At 41.1% G+C, this 7,141-nt stretch overlaps 1 long non-coding RNA gene across 1 annotated transcript; it reads right to left on the bottom strand.

Moving 5' to 3' along the window:
* Positions 1 to 1,221: 1,221 nt before the first annotated feature.
* On the bottom strand, positions 1,222 to 6,444 carry LOC132142367 (uncharacterized). The gene is made up of 3 exons (XR_009434048.1): positions 5,687 to 6,444; positions 2,209 to 2,478; positions 1,222 to 1,465 (listed from the first exon to the last, which is right to left on the bottom strand). It is a non-coding gene; the product is annotated as an uncharacterized LOC132142367 (long non-coding RNA).
* Between the last annotated feature and the right edge of the window lie 697 nt (positions 6,445 to 7,141).

The raw sequence follows: 7,141 nt of genomic DNA on the forward strand, positions 1-7,141 counted from the left end.
AACATCAACCCCGTCTTGGTGGAGAACTTGCTATTTGCACACTGGGGCAGTTGTAATGGAAATCAAAGCCTTGAGCACCCCCTCACCAGGACCCCACACATCCTCATCCCCATGCCCTAAAAAAAGGTCCCATTGTGTTACTATGTTATATACTGAACACAAATATGTCTGTGGAGATACTCAGTCATCCAGGCCAACAGAGAATACTTTGTTTAATTTGTCCTGATGATTAATTGTTAATTTATTAAATGATGATGATTAAATGTTTAATTAAATTTAAATGGGAGGCATTTTAAATTTGGTTAAAAAAAATGCATAAGAAGAAAGCTTCAGGAATAGAGAAGTAACTGTTACCATGGAAATGGGAAAACAAAAACAAAAGTGACCGCCCACTCCCATGAAGGACAATGCGGAAATCATAATTACAACATGATGTGCAAAGTGAGTTACGTCCAAATAAAATGGATTCACTAAGCAATTTACATTTTTTTTCTCTCTCACATTCACTTTCTGACAAAAAAACAGGGGGCTTTTATTTTTTTTTTTTAGCACTAATGCAACAAAATGAAGCACAAAGGATAAACATTAGGTGTTTAAATTATGCTTTTTCCTTGTATTTTCTCTTCATCATGCTGCCACAGAGAATGGTAGGAACTGTGCTGTGGTTGTCTGAGCCTAAAAGTGGCTAAACAAGTAGTTTTTCCAACAAGTATTATCACTATATTTAACAGCATACACTACAGAATTAATTTGCACCATAAACATTCAAAATTTCTTAATTTTGAAGAAGAAGAAAAAACTAACAAACAAACAAATAACACAAAAATAATAAAAACTAAACAAACACACACGCACAAAAAAAAAATATATATTATGATGAACAATACAAATTTTCTATTACCATGATTCTTTAATTGGCATGCTTAGAAGTTGCAGCTCAATGAAAATCCCCAAGTTTCCCCACAGGTGATTGTGGCTTGGAGATGTCTATGTGTGACCCATAAATCTGAGCATTCCATCATGACTTGAACACAGCATATGATCATTATGCCTATGGGATGTCCCCACTTTTCACAAAAACAAACCTGCCTGTGTGTGTATGTGTGGGCCCAACATGTATCCCTGATGCATACCCCTACAGGAATGCCCTTGAGAAAAGATAGTTTGGGCATACGCAATTTGCATGCTGCATATGTAATATACAGTATTGTTCAAAATAATAGCAGTACATTGTGACTAACCAGGATAATCCAGGATTTTAGTATATTTTTTATTGCTATGAGGCAAACAATTTACCAGTAGGAGCAGTAGATTCTCAGAAAACAAACAAGACCCAGCATTCATGAAATGCACGCTCTTAAGGCTGTGCAATTGGGCAATTAGTTGAAAGGGGTGTGTTCAAAAATAGCAGTGTCTGCCGTTGACTGTACAAACTCAATACTATTTTGTACAAACGTTTTTGTTTCTAGGATTAAGCAATCCTGTGAATCACTAAACCAGTGGTTTTGAACCTGTGGTCTGCGGCCCCCTAGTGGGTCGCGGTGGTATTGCAGGTGGGCCGCCAATTACTATTAAAAGAAATAATATTGTTCATATATGTAAAAATGTCTAAGTCATAACATAACATCATTTCATATATATAATTAAATAACAAAAAATAAATATTGAACTGTTTCAATGCTTCCACTATTCGAGCTAGCTGAGTGGTTTAATAATAAACCACCAATTTATCTTAGATATTTTTGCTGCATATGCTACAGAACAACAAATTCAAACATGCATAAATGGCTGTTGTGTTTCCTCCTGACTGCTTGCTCCGGTGACTATCTACCCGCTGCCAAGCTCTGCCTGGATCTTGTTTTCCTGTTTTGCTGAGCGGTGCCAGCCAGAGTTATTTTCTGTTAATTTCCAGTCCATTCTAGGGCTGTGCGATTAATAGAAATCGTCATAAAATCACGATTTGAGTGTGCACGATTTCTAAATCGCTTTATAGTGCCATTTTCCGCGGCCCTAACCTCCCACAGTATGCTATCAGATCCAATCAGAATGCATTGCGCCTAGCGCGAGAACAGAACAGACTGGGCATATGCCTAACTCCAGGTTCACACACTGTCTGTGATGCACCTTTTTTCCGAGCCCATGTTAACGGATCAGAGCGTTCACACTGCATGTTGTGTGGGCCGCGAGCTGAAAAAGGTTGGGAACCACTGCACTAAACTAATATTTAGTTGTATGACCACAGTTTTTTAAAACTGCTTCACATCTGTGTGGCATGGAGTCAACCAACTTGTGGCACCTCTCAGCTGTTATTCCACTCCATGAGTCTTTAACAACATTCAACCATTCATTTACATTTCTTGGATTTGCTTCAGAAACTGCATTTTTGATATCACCCCACAAGTTCTCGATTGGATTAAGGTCCGGGGATTGGGCTGGCCACTCCATAACATTAATTTTGTTGGTTTGGAACCAAGACTGCTCATTTACTAGTGTGTTTGGGGCCATTGTCTTGTTGAAACAACCATTTCAAGGGCATGTCCTCTCCAGCATAAGGCAACATGACCTCTTCAAGTATTTTGACATATGCTAACTGATCCATGATGCCTGGTATGTGATAAATAGGCCCAACACCATTGTAGGAGAAACATGCCCATATCATGATGTTTACACCATTTACATTTACATTTACATTTAATCATTTAGCAGACGCTTTTATCCAAAGCGACTTACAAATGAGAACAATAGAAGCAGTCAGGTCAACAAGAGAACAACAACAGTATACAAGTGCCATGACAAGTCTCAGTTAGTCTAGTATAGAACGCAAAGGTAGGTTTTTTTTATTTTTTTATTTTTTTTTTATTTAAAAGACAAGAAAAGGAAAAGTGCTAGTGTTAGTTGGTTAAGTGCAGGCGAAAAAGATGAGTCTTTAGCTGTTTCTTGAAAATGAGTAAAGACTCAGCTGTACGAATTGAGATTGGGAGGTCATTCCACCAGCTGGGCACAGTCCAGGAAAAGGTCCGTGAGAGTGATTTTGAACTTCTTTGGGATGGTACCACAAGGCGTCGATCACTTGCAGATCGCAAACTTCTGGAGGGCACATAAGATTTAACCAATGAGTTTAGGTAAGTTGGTGCCGTGCCAGTGGTCGTCTTGTAGGCTAGCATCAGTACCTTGAATTTGATGCGAGCAGCTACTGGTAGCCAGTGTAACCTGATGAGGAGAGGAGTAACGTGAGCTTTTTTTGGCTCATTGAAGACTACCCTCGCTGCTGCATTCTGGATCAATTGCAGAGGCTTGACAGTACGTGCAGGAAGGCCCACCAGGAGAGCATTACAATAGTCCAGTCTGGAGAGAACAAGAGCTTGGACAAGAAGTTGGGTTGCTTGCTCTGACAGGAAGGGTCTAATCTTCCTAATGTTGTATAAGGCAAACCTGCAGGACCGGGTAGTTGTAGCAATGTGGTCTGTGAAGCTTAACTGATGATCCATCACAACTCCTAGGTTTCTAGCTGTCCTCGAAGGAGTAATGGTTGATGAGCCCAGCTGTATAGAGAAGTTGTGATGAAGCAATAGGTTAGCTGGAATCACCAGGAGTTCTGTCTTCGTAAGGTTAAGCTGAAGGTGATGGTCATTCATCCAGCTAGAGATGTCACTCAGACAGGATGAAATGCGAGCAGCTACCGTCGGGTCATCTGGTTGGAATGAGAGGTAGAGTTGGGTGTCATCAGCGTAGCAGTGATAAGAAAAGCCATGCTTCTGAATGACAGATCCTAATGATGTCATGTAGATTGAGAAGAGAAGTGGTCCAAGTACTGAGCCTTGAGGAACCCCAGTAGCAAGGTGGTGTGACTTTGAAACATCACCCCTCCAAGACACACTGAAGGATCTGTCAGAGAGGTAGGACTTAACCCACAGGAGTGCTGTTCCAGAGATGCCCATCTTTCTGAGGGTGGACAGGAGAATCTGGTGATTAACAGTGTCAAAAGCAGCAGAAAGGTCCAGTAAGATGAGTACCGAGGATTTTGAAGCTGCTCTTGCTAGTCGCAGGGCTTCAGTAACCGAGAGCAGAGCAGTCTCAGTTGAGTGGCCACTTTTGAAGCCAGATTGGTTGCCGTCCAGGAGGTTGTTCTGTAGAAGGAACATAGAAAACTGGTTGAACACAGCTCTCTCAAGTGTCTTTGCAATGAATGGAAGAAGGGATACCGGTCTGTAGTTTTCAAGAAGAGCTGGATTTAGAGATGGTTTCTTGAGCAGTGGGCTTACCCGAGCCTGCTTGAATGCTGAGGGAAATGTTCCAGAGTAAAGAGAGGAGTTGATAACGTGAGTAAGCGAAGGTATGACTGAAGAAGAGATCGCTTGAAGGAGGTGAGTGGGGATCGGATCAAGTGGACAAGTAGTAGGATGATTGGACAGGAGAAGTTTGGAGACGTCCATCTCTGAGAGTGGGGAGAAGGAGGAGAAAGAGTGTGCGTCGGTCATTGTGAAGTTGTCCTCAGTCTGCGGTGTGGAGAATTGTTCGCTGATGGATCTTGTTTTATTTGTGAAGAAAACTGCAAAGTCGTCCGCTGTAAGAGTCGATGGAGGAGGTGGTGGCGGCGGATTAAGAAGAGAAGAGAAAGTCTTGAAGAGTGTCCGAGCATCACAACAGCTGTTAATTTTGTTGTGGTAGTAGGATGTTTTAGCCGTGAAGACATTTGCAGAGAAGGAAGATAGGAGAGACTGATACACACTGAGGTCTGTAGAGTTTCTTGATTTCTGCCATTTCCTCTCTGCAGCCCTGAGTTTAGAGCGATGTTCACGGAGAACCTCAGACAGCCAGGGGGCAGAGCGTGCTGGTCTAGACAACAGTGGGCAAAAGTTGTCCAAGCAAGATGTTAAAGTGGAGCAAAGAGTGTCCGTAGCGCTGTTCGTGTCCAGAGCAGAGAACTGAGAGAGTGCAGGAAGCGAGGATGAAACCACAGAAGATAGGCGAGATGGAGAGAGTGAGCATAGGTTCCGTCGAAAGGTGACCTGCGTTGGAGTGAGAGGCACTTCAGGAGTAAGTGCTAGGTAAGCAGTAATGAGGAAGTGGTCTGAGGTGTGCAGTGGAGCAACTGAAGAATTGTCCACAGAGCAACAGCGCGTGTAGATGAGGTCCAGTTGGTTGCCTGATTTGTGAGTCGCTGTAGTAGACACTAGCTTGAGATCAAATGAGGAGAGCAGAGTTTTGAAGTCAGCAGCCTGGGGTTTATCTAGGTGGATGTTGAAGTCACCAAGCAGTACCAGAGGAGTACCATCTTCAGGAAAGTTTGATAGCAGCACATCCAACTCCTCCAAGAAGTTTCCCAATTGACCTGGGGGACGATAAATGACCACAAAGTGGATTTTAACAGGGTGGGTTACAGTAATGGCATGTGATTCAAATGAACCAGTACCTGTAGGTGATGGCTGAAGATCAAATTTCCATTCTTTTGATATAAGGAGACCTGTCCCTCCACCCCTCCCAGTGGTACGAGGAGTGTGGGAACAAGTGAAATTAGTGGAGAGGGCTGCAGGGGTGGCAGTATCTTCAGGTTTGATCCAAGTCTCTGTCAGTGCCATGAGGTTGAGACCGTAATGAGTAGCAAGAAAAGAAATGAAGTCTGCTTTGTTAACTGCAGACTGGCAATTCCAGAGACCAACTGGAATAGAGAGCCACCATGCTTCACTGTCTTCACTGTGTATTGTGGCTTGAATTCAGAGTTTGGGGGTCATCTCACAAACTGTCTGTGGCCCTTGGACCCAAAAAGAACAATTTTACTCTCATCAGTCCACAAAATGTTCATCCATTTCTCTTTAGGCCAGTTGATGTGTTATTTGGCAAATTGTTTTAACAGAGGGACTTTGCGGGGGATTCTTGAAAATAGATTAGCTTCACACAGATGTCTTCTAACTGTCACAGTACTTACAGGTAACTCCAGACTGTCTTTGATTATCCTGGAGCTGATCAGTGGCTGAGCCTTTGCCATTCTGGTTATTCTTCGATCCATTTTGATGGTTGTCTTCCGTTTTCTTCCACGTCTCTCTGGTTTTGCTCTCCATATTAAGGCATTGGAGATCATTTTAGCTGAACAGTCTATAATTTTTTGCACCTCTTTATAGGTTTTCCCCTCTCCAATCAACTTTTTGATAAAAGTACGCTATTCTGCTTAACAATGTCTTGAACAACTAATATTCCTCAGGCTTTCAAATAAATGTTCAGCAAGTGCTGGCTTCATCCTTAAATAGGGGTCACCTTATTCACACCTGTTTTTTCTCAAAATTGATGACCTTAGTGATTGAACGCCACACTGCTATTTTTTTGAACACACCCCTTTCAACTATTTGCCCAATTGCACAGCCATAGGAGCGTGCATATTATGAATGCTGGGTCTTGTTTGTTTTCTGTGAATCTACTGCTCCTACTGGTAACTTGTTTGCCACGTAGCAATAAAAAATATACAAAAAACCTCGATTATTCCGGTTAGTCACATTATACTGCTATTATTTTAAACAATACTGTATCTATTTATCACACACAATATGAAATTTGAAAAATAAATTTGTTATTAGAATTCTACCTTGCAATCTTGCTAATTTCAAGACAATTAAGCAATGAGCAATGAATTGAATTGATCATTTGATGTTTAATTTGGTGGATTAAATAGATGGAAATCAATTTATGGGTCAACTCTTCATTTAATCTCTCCTGACAAGATAACTGTCTGTCACAACGTGATGTTGCCCTTTTACATTTGTATTAAGTAAATGTTATATGCAATGCAATTGGCATGTGCTTCAAGTTCGAGGATGACACAGAAAGTTACTCATAATATTAATTAAAATGAAAGCATGAAAATAATAAAACATACATGGAAAATGGTGTTATAAATATGATTTAAAATAAAAATATAAGTTTAAAAATAAGCTTTAAAGCAAATATAAAATTGTATTAATCAGAGCTTAAGAGAAACCTAACTCTCCAGATACAGAAAAGGAAGAGAAGGAGAAAAGAGACTTTCCTCAAGGACATTTCTGTAGTGGTGTGCATCAGGAATACTTGTTGGGCCCTGTCTCGTTACATCCCCTCCCAGACTTTTTAAATGTGTTTGACATCTTATCAGAATGTGAAGTGTAAGTGAGGT

Source organism: Carassius carassius, chromosome 6 (assembly GCF_963082965.1).
Source record: "Carassius carassius chromosome 6, fCarCar2.1, whole genome shotgun sequence".
Taxonomy (NCBI): Eukaryota; Metazoa; Chordata; class Actinopteri; order Cypriniformes; family Cyprinidae; genus Carassius; species Carassius carassius.